We start from the raw sequence: 21,159 nt of genomic DNA on the forward strand, positions 1-21,159 counted from the left end.
ATGGTAAAATACACAAGGGTGCTTCGTCTCTGGTTCACTTTCAGGTTCCCTTTAAGTGACAAGACAATATACTTTGTACAGTGCTGCAGAAGATGTTGGCACAATATAATAAGTTCCTACAATATTAGGATGTGATCACTGAACAGCTTCTCCTCCGCTGACTAACGTACTCTATTTGTACTCATTAGCAATACAATCAATACTTGCAGAACACCTATTCTATCTGAAGAAATTAGCCAAATAAAATATTAACGGACATCTTCATGGAACAGTTGCAATAAAGAGACTAATTAGTTCTCATGCACTGTGAAATCCTATGCCTGGGTTTCCATGGCATGATGCATAGAACAGGTCACACGGTGTCCTATGGGGCAAGTCATACGGGCGACCGTCACTATGACAGTGATGAGGACATGCATCATTCTCTGGTCTGCGCTGCATGTCACTAGGAAGGCGTGAGAGTTCAGAGCACCTCCTGCACTAGGGACACATTCTGCTACTAAATTCATGGATTATTCAGCAGTATTATTATTTGTGAATATAAAATCAGACGTCAGCCAGGTGGATGGATGAATGCAGAGAGCAAGGAAACACGATGGAGGTGGATGGCCGTACTGCAGAGCCAAACACAGCCTTGGACCTGGGAAGAAAGGCCTATACCAGAGGATGCTGGTGAGCTTACGCATAATACAGTGTTGCAATGATGGTAAAGTTTGAAAGTCACCTAAAGTTCAGTTCTAGGGGTAAAAAAAACTTATTTTAGTGTTGGATAGTTTGGAAAGGGATTAGAACATGTTTTAGATTTTAATTGCTGTCTCCAGGGGCATAGCAATAGGGGATGCAGAGGTTGCAACCACATTGGGGCCCTTGGGCCAGAGGGGCCCCAAAGGGCTCTCCCTCAACTATAGTATTAGCTCTCTATTAGTCCTGTGCTCATAATAATCACTTCTATAGATACTTTGATTTAATCATTAACAATCTGCTCCCCATCCCCTTCTTGCACCTCTGACACTGTAGTTGCCATTGGCAGGGATTGCTATGTATAGAGTGCTTGGGGGTAATCAGTAACAAGCTGCTCCCCATCCCCTTCTTGCTCCTCTGACACTGTAGTTGCCATTGGCAGGGATTGCTATGTATAGAGTGCTTGGGGGTAATCAGTAACAAGCTGCTCCCCATCCTCTTCTTGCTCCTCTGACACTGTAGTTGCCATTGGCAGGGATTGCTATGTATAGAGTGCTTGGGGGTAATCATTAACAAGCTGCTCCCCACCCCCTTCTTGCACCTCTGACACTGTAGTTGCCATTGGCAGGGATTGCTATGTATAGAGTGCTTGGGGGTAATCAGTAACAAGCTGCTCCCCATCCCCTTCTTGCACCTCTGACACTGTAGCTGCCATTGGCAGGGATTGCTATGTATAGAGTGCTTGGGGGTAATCATTAACAAGCTGCTCCCCACCCCCTTCTTGCACCTCTGACACTGTAGTTGCCATTGGCAGGGATTGCTATGTATAGAGTGCTTGGGGGTAATCAGTAACAAGCTGCTCCCCATCCCCTTCTTGCTCCTCTGACACTGTAGTTGCCATTGGCAGGGATTGCTATGTATAGAGTGCTTGGGGGTAATCAGTAACAAGCTGTTCCCCATCCCCTTCTTGCTCCTCTGACACTGTAGTTGCCATTGGCAGGGATTGCTATGTATAGAGTGCTTGGGGGTAATCAGTAACAAGCTGCTCCCCGCCCCCTTCTTGCTCCTCTGACACTGTAGCTGCCATTGGCAGGGATTGCTATGTATAGAGTGCTTGGGGGTAATCAGTAACAAGCTGTTCCCCATCCCCTTCTTGCACCTCTGACACTGTAGTTGCCATTGGCAGGGATTGCTATGTATAGAGTGCTTGGGGGTAATTAGTAACAAGCTGCTCCCCATCCCCTTCTTGCACCTCGGACACTGTAGTTGCCATTGGCAGGGATTGCTATGTATAGAGTGCTGGGGGGTAATCAGTAACAAGCTGCTCCCCATTCCCTTCTTGCACCTCGGACACTGTAGTTGCCATTGGCAGGGATTGCTATGTATAGAGTGCTTGGGGGTAATCAGTAACAAGCTGTTCCCCATCCCCTTCTTGCACCTCGGACACTGTAGTTGCCATTGGCAGGGATTGCTATGTATAGAGTGCTTAAGGGTAATCAGTAACCAGCTGCTCCCCATCCCCTTCTTGCACCTCTGACACTGTAGTTGCCATTGGCAGGGATTGCTATGTATAGAGTGCTTGGGGGTAATCAGTAACAAGCTGCTCCCCATCCCCTTCTTGCTCATCTGACACTGTAGTTGCCATTGGCAGGTTTTGGTGCGCTGTATCAATTGCTATGCATAGAGTGCTTGGGGGGCCCCAATGTAAAACTTGCATCAGGGCCCACAGCTCCTTAGCTACGCCACTGGCTGTCTCATGTCCACAACTGTGAGAATTTCTCTTACTTCCTATCCAGACAGGAAATATGTAACTGTCTTCAAGAGTGAAGCCTTTTTTCCACAGACAGTTGAACTGTGAGCTCAGAAAGCAGTTACCGGGCAGCAGTGAGCAGTTATCGGGCAGCAGTGAGCAGTCACTGTGCAGCAGTGAGCAGTTACCAGGCAGCAGTGAGCAGTTACCAGGCAGCAGTGAGCAGTTACCAGGCAGCAATGAGCAGTTACCAGGCAGCAGTGAGCAGTTACCAGGCAGCAATGAGCAGTTACCAGGCAGCAATGAGCAGTCACTGTGCAGCAATGAGCAGTTACCAGGCAGCAGTGAGCAGTTACCAGGCAGCAGTGAGCAGTTACCAGGCAGCAGTGAGCAGTCACTGTGCAGCAATGAGCAGTTACCAGGCAGCAGTGAGCAGTTACCAGGTACCAGCGAGCAGTTGTGAGAGTCTGAGAGGCATTTCACTGCCTAGTAACTGTATGTAAAAAAGAGGCCTGACAGAGAGCAACTGCCTGCCCTGTGAATGGGAGCACCTCTCTCAATGAGGCCTCTTTTCCACGGGCAGTTGAGCTGTGTGCTCAGCAAGCAGATACCAGGCAGCAGTGAGCAGTTGTGAGAGTTTGAGAGACATTTCACTTCCTATGAACTGCATGTGGAAAAGAGGCCTTAGCCGGAGTGAGCAAGCTGCAAACAGGGTCTGATTTAAAGAGGAGGGGAGGGGAGAGGCAGGGAGCCCCCGCTCAGTATTAGTTTAAAGTAAATGTGGAAAAAAAAAAATCAATCCGATACTTACCTAAGGAGAGGGAAGGCTCTTGACCTTATAGAGCCTTCCCGCTCCCCTCGCGCTCCTCTTGTTCCAACGCTGGCTCCCCCGGTAGCAGTATCCGACCAATTGGTCAAATACGGTTCTCTACCGCTGAAGGAGGCTTTAGAAGACTTCGGGAGCCCGAGTGCCCCCAAAGACAGACAGCTTTGTACCGCGCCTGTGCTAGGGCGCTCTCACGCATGCGCAGTATGGGGCCGCCTGTCTGAGGGAGGACTCCGCTCTCAAAGACTTCCGCAGCCTCCTTCGGTGGGGGATGCAAATAGGGGAGCCAGCGCTTAAATGCAGGGACCGTGAGAGGAGCGGGAATTCTCTATAGGACCCAGAGCCTTTCCTCTCCATAGGAGGCATAGGCTGGAGAGGCTCCAGCCTCAGGGCACAGTGTAGGAGGGGGCGCACAATTCATTCAGCTGTCATTCCCAATAGTGTTTGAAGCAGAAAGAAATAAGAAAAGGGGATACATGACAGTGACTGCAATCCAGATAACTAGAGATTAAGGTGCTGGGGAGGTTGTGGGTCCTGTGGCCCTCTTAGTCTAATAGCAATCAGTGTTTGATGGCTGGGGTGGGAGGGATGGAGGGGCGCACTTTGCTGTCTCAGCCTTGGGTGCTGGAGGACCTCGTCCCGGCTCTGGGTAAGTACCTGGTTATTTGTTTTTTTCTAAGGTTCCCATTAGCTTTAAAGAGAAAAACTCCAACCAAGAATTGAACTTTATCTTAATCAGAAGCTGATACCCCCTTTTACATGAGAAATATATTCTTTTTCACAAACAGACCTTCAGGGGGCGCTGTACGACTGTCTGATATTGTGGTGAAACCCCTTTCACAAGAAACTCTGAGGACCGTGGTACTCCTGGCAGTTTCCTTTCTGTGAACCTTGTTGCATTGTGGGAAATAGCTGTTTACAGCTGTTTCCAACTGCCAAAACCGCAAGCAGCAGCTACATCACCTGCCAACAGTAAAAATGTCACCATGTGATAAATGTCAGAATGTAATGCTGGGGATACACGGTACGTTTCTGTACTGTGTATCGAGCAGCTGATCCGGCCAGCTGATAATATTCAATGGCAGGGAATCGAGCAGCTGATAAGGAGCGCCGGCGGGGACGAGTGGGGACGCGGCGGGAGTCGATTCGGCAGCTAATCGGCAGCCGGATCGACCCGTGTATTCCCAGCATAAGGCCGTTTTTCCACGGACGGTTCAACTGTGTGCTCAGCAAGCAGTTATCAGGCAGCAGCAAGCAGTTATCAGGCAGCAGTGAGCAGTTGTGAGCGTTTGAGAGGCATTTCACTGCCTATCAACAGTACGTGAAAAAAAGAGGCCTAAATCAGGGATTTAAAAGATGTTACAATGGGCAAACACTGACTAAATCATTTCTACATAATTATTGTAAAAATGAAGCACTTTTTTAATTAAATTATTTTCACTGGAGTTCCTCTTTAAAGGACAACTGGAGAAAGATTAGCTGCATGCTTGTTTCAGGTGTTATTCAGACACTAGATCAGGGTTGCCAGGCAACTGGCATTGTTTAAAAAGGAAATAAATATGGCAGCCTCCATATTCTTCTCACTTCAGTAGTCCTTAAAGCAGCTCCTCACAGGAAGCGCTGAGCTCAAGGCCTCAGCAAGCCTTCAGTGTCTAATTGAGGGGGGAGCACTTTAGCATCGCTTTCTTGGGGTCTGGAGAACGTTGTTCTGCCTATGAACATTGTTGCTTGCAAATAGGGATGGTCGGAAATGCCAATTTCCGATTCCGCGGTAAATCCGCATTCCGCCATTGCCAATTACCGATTCCGCTTTCCGCTACCAATTTCCGCATTCCAATGCGGAATTTCTGCCGGATGCAAAAAAAAAAGTTTTCAAAAAGACCTTAGGCCTGGAACCCACTGAAAACCGCAAACGCAAAACGCAACCGCTAGCGTTTTGTCTGAGCGGTTTGCAAGCGGATTCATGCGCGTTTTGGGTTGTGTTTTGCAACATTGTATTTTTTTCCCCAGCGGGTGCCTAGCGTTTTGCGTTTTGCGTTTTTATCCTGATTGGTCCTGTGAATTATTTTTCATTTTGTTACAGTGTGCTGAACCGCAAAACGCTAGCAAAACCGCTCAGTTTAGGTTTTGCTGAGCGTTTCTGCTAGCGTTTCGATACTTTACATTGAAGCGCTAACGCTCCCAAAATGCTGCAGGTCCTGCGTTTGCGTTTCTGGGAAGTGCAAACGCTCCTGTGGAAGTTGCCCCATCCATTAACATCAGCTGAGCGTTTTGGCAAAACGCTAGCGTATCGCAGCGCTGCCAAAATGCTCAAAAAAACGCTCTTGTGGGTTCCAGCCCTTATAGTTTTTGAGATAATCGATGTTGAAGTTGGCAGAAATTTCCACGATTTCCGGCGGAAATTTCCGTGATTTCCGGCGGAAATCCGCCTACCGCACTTGAATTACCGATTTCCGCATTCCGATGCGGAAATGCAATTTCCGATCGGAATTTTGGAAATTGCATTTCCGCGGAATCTGAATGAGCATCCCTACTTGCGAATTTTCGCCAAAGTCATCTTTGCATTGAAAATGCACTTTTTGATTTCAAGAACACATTTGTGAAAAACTGGCCTCAATTCACTAATCTTATCTCCTGTCTTTAATAACTCTTCTAGAGTTGTTACCATGGTGATAAGGCATGTAGTATTCAGGAAACATTTTACCTCAGGCAAACCTAAAGTTAACTCTTCTGTCTTTAAGTTAACTCTTTAATCCTTAAAATAACTCCAGAGTTAAAGACAGGCTGTTCATTAACTGCATGTGAAAATAACTACAGAGGAAGTAAATTAACTACAGGAGGTAACGTAAGGAATGAAGAGATAAGATAACTCTCTTACTAGTGGAGGTAAGTTTTCTCTTGCCTTATTATCTCCAGCATGATCTTAGTGAATTGAGGCCAAATGGCTCTATTCACAAGACTTCTCATAAATGACTTACTAATCACCTAATTAATAAAAAATAACCTTTCAGCACATTTACAAGCAAAATGCAAAGTAAGTTGTTCCTGAATAACTTCATTTCAATATTACTTTTCTTACCTTAACCACTTGAGGACTGCAGTGTTAAACCCCAAGCCATTTTTCAACAAATAGGCCACTGCAGCTTTAAAGAGAACCTGTACTGAGTAAAATTATTTAAAATAAACACATGAAGTAACTTCAAATGAACATTACATAGTTACCTTGCCATCAGTTCCTTTCAGAAGCTCACCATTTTCTTCTTACAGTGATCCCTTCCAGTTCTGACAAGATTTTGTCAGAACTGAAATATATCAGTTTCTGCCAGTTATATATCAGTTGCTGTCAGTTACAGCTGAGAGGAGAACTGATGTGTCCATGTTTCCCTATGGCTCAAGTGGGCGATGTTACAGTTTAAGGGCTGGTGCACACCGAGCGGCTTTTTGGGCGTTTTCAGATCCGCTTGCGGCTGCGGATCTGCTTGGTCAATGTATCTCAATGGGGTGGTGCACACCAGAGCGGCAGGCGTTTTGAAGAAACGAAAAATGCCTGGGTGAGGCATTTTTTGGATTGCGGGTGCGTTTCTGCCTCAATGTTAAGTATAGGAAAAACGCAAACCGCTCTGAAAAACGGCACTTCAGAGCGGTTTGCCAGGCGTTTTTTGTTACAGTAGCTGTTCAGTAACAGCTTTACTGTAACAATACATGAAATCTACTATACCAAAACCGCTAGACAAAACCGCAAAACGCTAGCTGAAACGCTACAGAAAAAGAAGAAAAAGCGTTTCAAAATCTGCTAGCATTTTGCGGATCTGCTAGCAGGTTTTGGTGTGCACCAGCCCTAAGGGCTGGTGCACACCGAGCGGCTTTTTGGGCGTTTTCAGATCCGCTTGCGGCTGCGGATCTGCTTGGTCAATGTATCTCAATGGGGTGGTGCACACCAGAGCGGCAGGCGTTTTGCAGAAACGAAAAATGCCTGGGTGAGGCATTTTTTGGATTTCGGATGCGTTTCTGCCCCAATGTTAAGTATAGGAAAAACGCAAACCGCACTGAAAAACGCCTGTTCAGAGCGGTTTTGCAGGCGTTTTTGTTACAGAAGCTGTTCAGTAACAGCTTTACTGTAACAATATATGAAATCTACTATACTGAAAACCGCAGCAGCAATCCGCAAAACGCTAGCAAAACGCCTCATAAAAATAAAAAAAAGCGTTTAAAAATCTGCTAGCGTTTTGCGGATCTGCTAGCGGGTTTTGGTGTGCACCAGCCCTGACAGTGTGCTGACCAGGAAGCTGTTATGGGGTAATGGCCATTTTCAAAATGGAGGACGGAGAATTCCATTGATCACGGTGGACAAACAGGACGCAGGAGAGGAAAAATAGACTGAGGAGTAGACTATACGGGAGGTAAGTATGACTTGTGTATGTTTATTTTGACTTTTAATTTTCAGTTCAGGTTTTCTTTAAGGCCTCGCTGCAGGGCCGCACAACTCAGCACAAATCAAATTTCAATAGCAACTGGTCTGAGTGTATTAACCTGCTGGGAGTTCTGATTCCCGCGACCATGCAGAAGGGGGTTTTTTTTGCCCGATTTTTTTTTACAGTATATACAGTGGGTTGCAAAAGTATTCGGCCCCCTTGCAGTTTTCCACATTTTGTCACATTACTGCCACAAACATGCATCAATTTTATTGGAATTCCACGTGAAAGACCAATACAAAGTGGTGTACACGTGAGAAGTGGAACAAAAATCATACATGATTCCAAGCATTTTTTTTACAAATAAATAACTGCAAAGTGGTGTGTGCGTAATTATTCAGCCCCCTTTGATCTGAGTGCAGTCAGTTGCCTATAGACATTGCCTGGTGAGTGCTAATGACTAAATAGAGTGCACCTGTGTGTAATCTAATGTCAGTACAAATACAGCTGCTCTGTGACGGCCTCAGAGGTTGTCTAAGAGAATATTAGGAGCAACAACACCATGAAGTCCAAAGAACACACCAGACAGGTCAGGGATAAAGTTATTGAGAAATTTAAAGCAGGCTTAGGCTACAAAAAGATTTCCAAAGCCTTGAACATCCCACAGAGCACTGTTCAAGCGATCATTCAGAAATGGAAGGAGTATGGCACAACTGTAAACCTACTAAGACAAGGCCGTCCCCCTAAACTCACAGGCAAAACAAGGAGAGCGCTGATCAGAAATGCAGTCAAGAGGCCCATGGTGACTCTGGAGGAGCTGCAGAGATCTACAGCTCAGGTGGGAGACTCTGTCCATAGGACAACTATTAGTTGTGCACTGCACAAAGTTGGCCTTTATGGAAGAGTTACATAGTTACATAGTTACATAGTTACATAGTTATTTTGGTTGAAAAAAGACATACGTCCATCGAGTTCAACCAGTACAAAGTACAACTCCAGCCCGTCCCCCACATACCCCTGTTGATCCAGAGGAAGGCGAAAAAACCCCCACCAGGCATGGTCCAATTAGCCCCAAATGGGAAAAATTCCTTCCTGACTCCAGATGGCAATCAGATAAAATCCCTGGATCAACATCATTAGGCATAACCTAGTAATTGTAGCCATGGATGTCTTTCAACGCAAGGAAAGCATCTAAGCCCCCTTTAAATGCAGGTATAGAGTTTGCCATAACGACTTCCTGTGGCAATGCATTCCACATCTTAACCACTCTTACCGTAAAGAACCCTTTCCTAAATAAATGGCTAAAACGTTTTTCCTCCATGCGCAGCTCATGTCCTCTAGTCCTTTGAGAAGGCCTAGGGACAAAAAGCTCATCCGCCAAGCTATTATATTGCCCTCTAATGTATTTATACATGTTAATTAGATCTCCTCTAAGGCGTCTTTTCTCTAGACTAAATAAACCCAGTTTATCTAACCTTTCTTGGTAAGCGAGACCTTCCATCCCACGTATCAATTTTGTAGCTCGTCTCTGCACCTGCTCCAAAACTGCAATATCTTTTTTGTAATGTGGTGCCCAGAACTGAATTCCATATTCCAGATGTGGCTTTACTAGAGAGTTAAACAGGGGCAATATTATGCTAGCATCTCGAGTTTTTATTTCCCTTTTAATGCATCCCAAAATTTTGTTCGCTTTAGCTGCAGCGGCTTGGCATTGAGTACGATTATTTAACTTGTTGTCAATGAGTACTCCTAAGTCCTTCTCCAAGTTTGATGTTCCCAACTGTATCCCATTTATTTTGTATGGTGCTAGACCATTGGTACGACCAAAATGCATGACTTTACATTTGTCAACATTGAATTTCATCTGCCATGTATGTGCCCATATAGCCATCCTATCCAGATCCTGTTGCAATATGACACTATCTTCCTGAGAGTTGATGATTCTGCACAATTTTGTATCATCTGCAAAAATAGCAACATTGCTCACTACTGCATCTACTAGGTCATTAATAAATAAATTGAAGAGCACTGGACCCAGTACAGACCCCTGTGGGACCCCACTGCTAACAGTCTCCCATTTTGAGTACGATCCATTGACCACAACTCTTTGTTTTCTGTCCATTAGCCAGTGCCCTATCCATGCACACAAACTCTTCCCCAGTCCTTGCATCCTCAACTTTTGCACCAGACTTCTGTGGGGAACAGTGTCGAAGGCCTTTGCAAAGTCCAAGTATATCACATCTACAGCATTCCCAATATCCATATTAGCATTCACTACCTCATAAAAGCTGAGCATGTTAGTCAAACAGGACCTGTCTTTAGTAAACCCATGTTGATGCTGAGAAATAAGATTATTTTCTACTATGAAGTCATGTATAGTATCTCTTAGTAACCCCTCAAATAGTTTGCATACAACTGATGTTAAGCTTACAGGTCTATAATTTCCTGGATCAGATTTTTTGCCCTTCTTAAATAATGGGAAAACGTGGGCTGTACGCCAATCCACTGGGACTCTGCTAGTTGCAAGAGAGTCACAAAAGATAAGATAAAGGGGCTTAGCTATAACTGAACTTAATTCTCTTAGGACCCGAGGATGCATGCCATCCGGGCCAGGTGCCTTGTCTATTTTTAATTTATTTAGTCTTGCCTTTACTTCTTCCTGCGTTAAGTATTTAATATTACAGTTAGAAGATTGAGACTCTTCTGCCTCTGTAATTTGCAACAGTGCTGTTTCCTTTGTGAAGACAGAAGCAAAGAAAGCATTTAATAACTCTGCCTTACCTTGGTCATCCACCATTGAGTTCCCACCCTCATCCTTTAGGATTCCTATACAGTCAACCTTTCTTTTTTTAGAGTTGATGTACTTGTAAAACTTTTTGGGTTAGATTTGATATCCCTAGCGATTTGATTTTCAGCTTCGATCTTTGCCAGCCTAATTTCTTTTTTACAATTTTTATTGCACTCCTTATAATTGCTTAGTGCAGCCTCAGTCCCCTCCTGTTTTAGGACCTTATAGGCATTCTTTTTCCTCTTCATTTTATCCCTAACCTTTCTATTCATCCATAGAGGCCTTTTTTTATTCCTAGACATTTTGTTTCCATATGGGATATACATACTACAGTATTGATTGAGTATAAGTTTAAAAGCTTGCCATTTCCCTTCAGTGTCTTCCCCTTGTAGTACATTATCCCAGTTAACCAAACTTAGTGCCTGCCTAATTTGAGTGAACTTTGCTTTTCTAAAATTCATAGTTTTAGTGGTCCCGCTGCCCCGTGGCCTATCAGTCACCAGCTCAAACGTTATCATGTTGTGATCACTATTTCCCAAATGTTCTTGAACCTGCACATTTGATACATTATCTGGTCTATTAGAAATGATCAGATCCAGTAACGCATTCCCCCTAGTTGGTTCAGTTACCATTTGAGTCAAGTAATTGTCCTGTAGTGCTGCCAGAAATCTGCTGCTTTTACCAGAATGGGTAGCCTCAATACCCCAGTCAATGTCTGGAAAGTTGAAGTCGCCCATAATTATGACCTCGTTTTTACTTGCAGCTTTTTCAATCTGCTGTAGTAATCGCAGTTCTGCAGCTTCATTAATAAGAGGTGGTCTGTAGCATACCCCAATAAGCAATTGGCAACTTTTATTTCCACCATGAATATTTACCCAAACGGACTCCACATCTTCGCAATCTTCCTCCATCTCATCGTTGAGGACAGCTGTAAGAGAATAACAAAGAGACAAACCCCTCCACCTTTTTTCCCTGTTCTATCCCTCCTAAACACATTGTATCCTTTTAAATTAGCTATCCAGTCATGGCTTTCATCCATCCATGTCTCGGTTATTCCCACAATGTCATAGCCTTTGTCATTCAGAATGAACTCTAGTTCGTCTATTTTATTTGCAAGGCTCCGAGCATTGGTTACCATGCACTTTATATTTTTACCAACACATTTACCAATTTTGTTTACACGAAATGGGCTACTTGAAGTTTTACCAACCTCCTTAATCTTTACACTGTCCCCACCCCCCTCTCCACCCCCCATAATGTTAGGCTCCCACTGTCTTTTTACCTTATCTTGTCTACATATTGAGACTTTATCCTCCCGCCTCCCCCCAGATCCTAGTTTAAAATCTCCTCCAACCGTTTAGCCATCTTCTCCCCCAATGCAGCTGCACCCTCCCCAGTGGCAAGAAGAAAGGCATCGATAACAGAAAAGCATAAGAAGTCCCGCTTGCAGTTTGCCACAAGCCATGTGGGGGACACAGCAACCATGTGGAAGAAGGTGCTCTGGTCAGATGAGACCAAAACGGAACTTTTTGGCCGAAAATGCAAAACGCTATGTGTGGCAGAAAACTAACACTGCACATTACTCTGAACACACCACAACTTTTTGGGCACCCGGGCATCCAGTTTTATAGGTCCAAGCACCTTAATTTGACCTGAGGAAGCGGTTTGTACCGCGAAACGCATTGTCTGAATTGCTTTATGTCAATAAAACAACCTAATTCTTTATCAAGTGAAGTCTCCGTATATAAGGAAACATCGAATAAACCTCAAGGGCGCCTCCTATCCTTCTCGAAATACAAATTTGTATTACCCCACTAGTGGGATCCTTCACGACTATCCATGAGTGAAGCCTTTTTTCCAAAGAAGCAGAGACCAATCTTCAAAAAGACAGAGTGGGGACGGTACTTCCCTACATGCCATACAGAGTGGTTGCTTCTATAGCAACCCATACTTGTGAGTATAATTACTATTCATACTTCTAAGCCATTTACCTGACGATAATACACCAAAAGGGCTCCTGGTACCCCTGCGTTTTCTCTCTCTCCTTTTCTGTACTTGTTACAGCCCCCACACGCCCATAAGGAAATCCCGTTCTGAACGGGATCTCTTTTAGGGCTTCCCCCGTCGCCATGGCGACGAACGGAGTGACGGCATCGGCGTCGTGACGTCACAGGGACTCCCGATCCACCACAAAGCGCAGCCTGGCGGCGATTTGCCAGGCTGCGCACGGGGTCTGCGGGGGGGCCCTCTTTCGCGTCGGGTATCGTCACCGATCGGGTAGGACACGCAGCAAGCAAAGTACTTGCTGCGTGTTTTTTTTTTTTTATTCAAATCGGCCCAGTGGGGCCTGAGCGGTGCCCTCTAGCGTCTCTGGGCGAGCTCAGCTCGTCCAGAATGCTAGGGAGGTTAAGTGATAAAGATGCTAATCCTGCATTCAAAACTTTTAAAACTTTTTCTGCTGTTATGATTTGGAGTTATCACATACCTGAGGAGCACTGGCCCTTTAATAGTCAGTGCCAAACAGTTGCATGCTGGGGGTTCTTTTTATCTATAATATATTCCTCCTCTTCCATTTATTTCCCTGCCTGGCTGCTTATCTGAAACACTATCCTCTGCTCATTTGTGTTTACAAGCAAAGCTGAGGTGACTCAGTGATTGGAGGAGAAAAGAAAAAAAGTAAAGGGCAGAAATGACATCAGGATTTAGCCTAAACTGTGGGCAAAAGACATGGCCCCCGCCAGGAACAGAATTCTCTTCATTTACTATATAACATTCACTGAAATCAAAACGTGGACAGTACAATACGTGTGTTATGTAAGTAGATCAAGTATTTATCAAATTTATATATGTGTTTATTTTCCCTGGCATAGTATGGCTAATCCTACTGCTTTAAACGCATGTTTAGGAGAAAATACATATATTTACACAGATCTGTACATCAATCCTGAATGAGGGACAAACAAGGAAGAAAGAGGGACAGAGGGGCAGGGTTTCCAAAGAGGGACTGTCCTTCCGAAAAAGGACAGTTGGGAGCTATGATAATTATGCTATGATACATTGTAGTAGAACTGGGAAGGGCTCCAGTTTCCATTTTATTATTTATTGGCTTTAGTATTGTCTGTCTCTCCACACAGCAGAATCCCGATTCCCCGTCCAGCGGTAGAATCTAAAGAAATCGTAATTGAGTAACAGTGTTTCACTTCTGTTGGATGACAACTAAGTCATCAGCACTATTTTATTGGTTTGTTATGGTTACACATACAAAGTGATGCAGCTTGTAAGTGAGTGCAGCAGGAGCAGAGCCTGCGCAGGTGATCCCAGACAATACCCAGATCTATAATTCATGGCCTGTTTGGGTAGAGTCTGTCCGAAGCTCCGTGTCACTGCAAGATTGTGGAAACGGAAGGAGAGTCCACAGGGGGGCCACAAAGGAAAGGACTTCATATGCTATTAGCCAAACTAGATGCTTAACAAGAGGATTATATCCTGCTGAAATACATCATACATGGCAGGTGTTGTACTCAGTAGTCAGGGCTGCAGGATAACGTGAACGCTCTGATAATATCCTGGCCAATGCCTAACGACTGCCCTGCTTAGATGTTGAGATCCTTATTTTCTCAACCGCTTTTCCAAAATATAGAATAGATTATGCTGCAGGTATTGTAATAAAATATATATATATATATATATATATATATATATATATATATATATATATATATATATATATATATATATATATACACAATTCTTAAGTAGTTTTCCAGCTTTGGAACCAAGTCATTTTATCTTAGGTTTGTACCAAAGTGTTCAGTAAGGTACACTGGCTGGCTCAATATTGTTATGCTTCTATACCTTAGAGCTCCCCAAGCACAAAAGCAGAACGCCAGAAAATATGGTTTTGCTGTCCCCAATGGCCATTGTGTTTAGTTCGCAAGGAGCGGTCCCAGGATTGCTGCGATTTTGTGAAACTAAATGCAGGTTGTGGTGCTGAAGCAGTATCTCAGCAGTGCCAGTTCGGAGACTGCCATTTTTTGCAGGGCTGTTAGGTGCCTAAAGAGAGGACACCGACACGCCCCTTGTAACACAACAGAACTGAACTGAATGCGATGATGTCATCATATTTCACCTCCCCGGAACATCAAGGATATGCAAATATTCTGCATCCCAAGAGGATCACCTTTTCCAACAATAATGGAGCAATGAAGGTACGGTAAGTTTATTTTCAGCTTGAAATATAGATTATGTCTACACAGAGTATGGGCCTGATTTTTCATAAGGCACTGAAGGCATATGCCTACAGGCGCCTGGCGATGGAAAAGTGACTTACTCCTCTCCACTAGTGCCTCCCTCCTTTCTTCCCTATCCAAGAGTCCCGAGCAGAGCATAAATGAGAGGTTACTTACCCAGTTCTTGGCATTCTAATGGTGAGATTTCCCTTCAGTGGGAGCACCACTAGCTACTTAATACTGAGGATACCTCTGGCTACCTAATGCCAAGGGACACCTGTAGCTATGAAGAGCAAGGGAGGTAAGGGAGAAGTGACAGCGGGGACAGCCAGCACACTTGTGGTGCAGTTCGGATGGCGTTTGTAGGTTCATGGAGGGCGGAGTCTGAGGTGCCAGGACTTCTGTGCCTATAGGCTCCTGTGATGTAAATCTGGGCCTGCATGCATGGAGGGCGGAGTCTAGGGTGCCAGGACATCTGTGCCTATAAGCTCCTGTGATGTAAATCCTGGCCTGCATGCATGGAGGGCGGAGTCTAGGGTGCCAGGACATCTGTGCCTATAAGCTCCTGTGATGTAAATCCGGGCCTGCATGCATGGAGGGCGGAGTCTAGGGTGCCAGGACATCTGTGCCTATAGGCTCCTGTGAGGTAAATCTGGGCCTGCATGCATGGAGGGTGGAGCCTAGGGTGCCAGGACATCTGTGCCTATAGGCTCCTGTGATGTAAATCCGGGCCTGCAAGCATGGAGGGCGGAGTCTAGGGTGCCAGGACATCTGTGCCTATAGGCTCCTGTGATGTAAATCCGGGCCTGCGTGCATGGAGGACGGAGTCTAGGGTGCCAGGACATCTGTGCCTATAGGCTCCTGTGATGTAAATCCGGGCCTGCATGCATGGAGGACGGAGTCTAGGGTGCCAGGACATCTGTGCCTATAGGCTCCTGTGATGTAAATCCAAGCCTGCATGCATGGAGGGCGGAGTCTAGGGTGTCAGGACATCTGTGCTTATAGGCTGCTGTGATGTAAATCCGGGCCTGCATGCATGGAGGGCGGAGTCTAGGGTGCCAGGACATCTGTGCCTATAGGCTGCTGTGATGTAAATCCAGGCCTGCATGCATGGAGGGCGGAGTCTAGGGTGCCAGGACATCTGTGCCTATAGGCTCCTGTGATGTAAATCCGGGCCTGCATGCATGGAGGGCGGAGTCTAGGGTGTCAGGACATCTGTGCTTATAGGCTGCTGTGATGTAAATCCGGGCCTGCATGCATGGAGGGCGGAGTCTAGGGTGCCAGGACATCTGTGCCTATAGGCTCCTGTGATGTAAATCCAGGCCTGCATGCATGGAGGGCGGAGTCTGAGGTGCCAGGACTTCTGTGCCTATAGGCTCCAGTGATGTAAATCCTGGCCTGCATGCATGGAGGGCGGAGTCTGAGGTGCCAGGACTTCTGTGCCTATAGGCTCCTGTGATGTAAATCTGGACCAAAGCACATTATTTAAGTGGCCCTATAGTAAAAGGGACATGGAGGCTGCCCTACTAATTTTCTTTTAAGCACTGCTAATTGCCTGCCTAGCAGTCCTGCTGATCGTTATGGTTTCTTATGATATAATTAATTGGTCTCTTTAACTAACACTACCTGGAAAATATCAGCTCTTCTGGCACTGAAAGAAAGAACTTGGTTGTACTTTTTTTTTTCTATCAAGTTCTTTTTCATCTGATTCAAATTTTTTTAAATAATAAAATATATGACATGCCCCTCTCCTTGTCAGTGAGGGTGTCTGTAGGTGTCAGCAAAGTTGCCGAGGTGGTTTGGCGGGAAGAGATGGGAAACCCTAGAATCAAGATTGTGGAAGAATGGAAGAGCTTAAAGGGGAACTTCAGCCTAACCAGACACACTGTCATTAAGTTACATTAGTTATGTTAATTAAAACAGATAGGTAATATAATCTCTTGCCCACCCTGTTTTAAAAGAACAGGCAAATGTTTGTGATTTCATGGGGGCAGCCATCTTTTTCATGGGGCAGCCATCTTTTTGGTTGAAAGGAGGAGACAGGGAGCATGAGACACAGTTCCAACTGTCCAGTGTGCTGATCGCCCCTCCCTGTTGCTCGTCTCTGCACCTGCTCTAAAACTGCAATATTTTTACTGTAATGTGGTGCCCAGAACTGAATTCCATATTCCAGATGTGGCCTAACTAGAGAGTTAAACAGGGGCAATATTATGCTAGCATCTCAAGTTTTTATTTCCCTTTTAATGCATCCCAAAATTGTATTAGCTTTACATGGGGGTCACAAGATACACACACAGAGGAGTTAAAAAAAAGGTTATAGAGCAGAAGATAAAAGTATACAGATTAAAAAAAAAGGAGTATTTTTTTTAAAAGATAATAGCTTTTATTTCTAATATATATTTCACTTTGCAAATTTGAAAGGTTCATATACGCTCTACCCCCCTCACCTCCAGCTAGTGGGTGCAGGATCTGGGAAGCAGGGCCGGTTTAAGCAACAATGGGGCCCCAGGGCAAAATAAACCTGGGGGGCCCCCCCAACATATACCCCGGAACAAAAATCGGCATTAAGAGACCTTTTTTGCAGCTGGTATAGTCAGGGTGTGAAGCCCCAATCGGTCGGAGCTTCACATTCTGGCTATTCCAGCCTGCATGGCGGACAAGGGGTTAAAAAGTTTCAGGAGGGGGGACCCCACAATTTTTTTTTAAATTCCCACACTCTAAACATAAAAAAAAAAATTGGGAAAATAGGAAAACATGCCAGGGATCTTCATACAGCCATATTGCGGCTGTATAGCGATCCCTGGCCAAAGCGCTGCGGCTGCGTATAGACCCCCTGGAAACTCCGTCAGGAAATTTATTGCGCTTTCGTTTGATGCATGTAAAATTACACTACCGTTAGGTTTGCTACTAAAAGTGACATTTACCGCATTTAAAACTATACTTTTTTTCCTTCAAAACTTTAAAATCGATTTTCTCAAAAACTATAAGGTCTTTTTGAAAAATTGTTTTTTCCTCTTATTCCTAATGATCTCCTTAACATACCCTGCAAATTTAGGGTTTCTAGCATTTAAGGTGGATTTGCTATTAACCATTAAAGTCGGCAGGTTTTTAAATGTGGTTTTTTTTCCTTTGAAACTTTAAAATCGATTTTCTCAAAAACTATAAGGCCGATTTTGAAATTTGTTTTCCTCTTGTAGCCACTGGGGGCCCCTACAAGCTCTGGGGCCCTGGGGCAGCTGCCTCCTTTGCCTTAATGGTAGCGCAGGCCCTGCTGGGAAGCCAATCCAATCCAAGAGTACAAGCAAAGAAGGATCCGCAGGCCAGACCAGGTAGAAGAAAAAAGCTAAAAAAATTTATTTGAAAAATTCCATAAAAACAGTGCAATAAATGGAAGACAGGATAAGCTATAATTGCACTGTTTTTGTGGAATTTTTCAAATAAATTTTTTTAGCATTTTTCTTCTACCTGGTCTGGCCTGCGGATCCTTCTTTGCTTCTACTCTTGGTATATTTCACTTTGCACCTTTTCCCAGGTATACAGTATAATACAGGTTAAAAAAAAAAAAAAAGGGGGGGGGGTTATTTGTGCTTGCCTATCTATTTAGAAGAAAGGGCAGATATCTGAGGTTCCCCTTATCACAGGAGCACTGAGATTCCACCATAATCACCCCATCACCTACTGCCACATACGTGGGGTAGTAACGCCCACCTCTCTGAGCACAAGATTGAGAAAGACAAAGAGGCTTTGTGAGAGTGCTGCAGAGTGTCAACTGTATGGGCTAGTATTGTTTAACCATTTAGGGCTCGTTCCCACTATCGCGAATCTGCATGCGTCCAACGCATGCAGATCCGCACATGTAATGCAAGTGGATGGGCCTGTTTCCACTGTAGCGTTGTTGAGGTGCGTTTTTTTCAGCGGTAAAAAAACGCACAAAAGAGCCAACGATTTCGCCTGCGTCGGGAATCTGTGCGAATCGCCGCTAATGTATTTAATAGTAAAAACGCATGCGTTTGTTACATGCGTTTTTACCCGCGATTTCGCGTGCGATTTCGCACCTTTTTCAATTTTATTTTGCCCTGGCAGTGTCATGGTTAATTTCGCATGGCACCCTGCCATGCGAAATCGCATGCGAAATCGCGGGTAAAAACGCATGCGTTTTTACAAGCGTCGGAATGCGGCCGAAATCGTGTCGCAACAGTGGGAACGAGCCCTTAATGACAAGCTGACTTATAAAAACGTCCTGCTAGAGCCTCTTAAAGAGACTCTGAAGTCTCCCTATAATGAGGTTTTTAGTTTAAAAACCTCATTAACATTATAGTCCGACCTAAAACGCCGCAGAACCGCGGCTGAAAACCCCCTCGATAACCCCAAACTCACGGGGGTACAGGGCAGGCAACTTCCGCATAGAGGCAGCGCAGCTCCGCCTCTATGCGCGTCAATCAGCCTGGATAGCCGCCTCTCCCCCGCCCCTCTCAGTCTTCCTTCACTGAGAGGGGCGGGGAGAGGCGGAGATATGCGCTGATTGACGCGCATAGAAGTCGTGGATTTTGCCTGCCCTGTACCCCCGTGAGTTTGGGGTAATCGAGGGGGTTTTCAGCCGCGGTTCTGCGGCGTTTTAGGTCGGACTATAATGTTAATGAGGTTTTTAAACTAAAAACCTCATTATAGGGAGACTTCAGAGTCTCTCTAATGGCTCCTGGACGTTTTTATAAGTCAGGCAGTGCTGCATGCACATGCGCGCTCCCGTGTGTGCGTGCATTCCCGTGCACGTGAAAATAGTGAAAAAATAAAAAAACACCATAGAAAAAAAATACATTATTTCCTAATATTATACTTTGTACAGGGGACATAATTAAAAGCTTGTGATACCAGGACAAATAGGCAGATAAAATGTGTGGGTTTTATGCACAGTAACAGTGTTTATATTAAAACTATAGAGGATGAAATTGAAGAAATAGTGTATTTTTTCATTTTTTCCCCCTTGTTTTTCCCTTTAAAATGCATAAAAAATAAATGAATTACTGAAAACAAATATCAACCCCAAAAAGCCTAATGGTTGGTGAAAAAAAAACAGATATAGATCATTTCATTGTGATTAGTAGTGATTAAGTTATTGGCAAATGAAAGGGAGGAGCACTGAAAGGTGAAAATCGCTCTTGTCCGTTAGGGTAAAAACCACCTTGGGGTGAAGTGGCTCTGGCCAGTCTGTCCATCCCAGCTGGCATGGGGACGATGGGGTTAGATAGACATTTTTTCAATCAAAACTAAAAATTAAAAAAAATTATAGACAAAAGAAAAACTCTGAGGCAAGAAAAAAAGAGTTCCATGACAGGAACAGAAATTATTCTATTATCTAAATGGAATGCTTTAGGTGTAAACAGAGGAATAATAAAGATAAAAATTAGACGGAGGAGAGAGAGAAAAAAAACAGTGATATGGAGACTCTAAAGTAAAATGGGCAGCAGCAAAAAGTTATAACGTGCCGAGAAAGAGATCTAGAGCTCTGAGGGTGCTTCCAGATGACTATCTGGACTTTTAAAGCCATTTTTGGCCAACCTATCAGCAACACTTTAGAGAGTAACTCAGCCCCCCAAAAGCACTTGATGTAATGGAATTCTTGTTCTGGGGAGTGAAAGGTGAAGTAGTTGGATGTATTGGAAACAGCGTCCAAGAGGTGGTGAGGAGAGGTGGAGGTTTGATGGAGCAGTCTGTATATGAAGATAAGGCTCAGTTCTGACAGAAGGAGGAGGTTGAGAGACTTCAGTGACTCAGGGGTTTTTGGGTTTTTTTGGAAGTAACATTTGGTCCCACGAGAGTGAGATCCAACGTGGGACAGGAGCTCTGACATTGGTACTCAGGTAAGTCCCAATAAGTTATTAATTACTGGCTTTTAGGTGGTTGCAGTGGTTGGGTTCAGTTGGGTTAGTAGCATGTGTTTGGGGGTGTGAGGTGATGGACTCGGTGACAGGAAATTTGGGCGCATGAGGCAGGTGGACAAAAAGGGCGCCGCCATTGACTCCCATATTAAATATCGTTTGATAATTCACGCTTTCAAACTGCATCCGTGATAATTTAGGTTTCCCAACTTTGCCGGCGACCAGTAACATAAAACAATACTTATTCATAGTTTTGAGTTAAATCGTAATGTAATATTTAAATAATCACTCATAAATCATTATTTTCAACATATAAAGCCGTCAACAAATTGTAATATACTTTTTTTTATTAACACTCTGTAAAACTTTATTATCCACCAAATAAACTGCACAACAACAAAATCATAACATATCGTTTTTCACACTGAATATTTATAAAACACTATTATCCATCTGATAAACCGAGTAATAGCTAAAACTGACGAATAATGGTTACAAACATACTAAACAGATCTTTCGTATTTAACTAAAACATTATTTAAAAGGTTATCACTTACTATTCGTAAAACATTATTATTCACACAATAAAGCTATCAC

At 44.3% G+C, this 21,159-nt stretch overlaps 2 protein-coding genes across 5 annotated transcripts in view; one reads left to right on the top strand and one right to left on the bottom strand.

Annotated features, from left to right (window-relative positions):
- RUNDC3A (RUN domain containing 3A) overlaps positions 1 to 21,159 on the bottom strand; it is a 183,380-nt gene that overhangs the window by 105,768 nt on the left and 56,453 nt on the right. The window lies entirely within an intron of this gene.
- SLC4A1 (solute carrier family 4 member 1 (Diego blood group)) overlaps positions 20,461 to 21,159 on the top strand; it is a 184,421-nt gene continuing 183,722 nt past the window's right edge. The window contains exon 1 of the mRNA XM_068263166.1: positions 20,461 to 20,544. The gene's annotated coding sequence lies outside the window, so the exon portion shown is untranslated. The remainder of the gene's footprint in view (positions 20,545 to 21,159) is intronic.

The sequence above is a fragment of the Hyperolius riggenbachi genome, chromosome 12 (genome assembly GCF_040937935.1).
Source record: "Hyperolius riggenbachi isolate aHypRig1 chromosome 12, aHypRig1.pri, whole genome shotgun sequence".
Classification (NCBI taxonomy): domain Eukaryota; kingdom Metazoa; phylum Chordata; class Amphibia; order Anura; family Hyperoliidae; genus Hyperolius; species Hyperolius riggenbachi.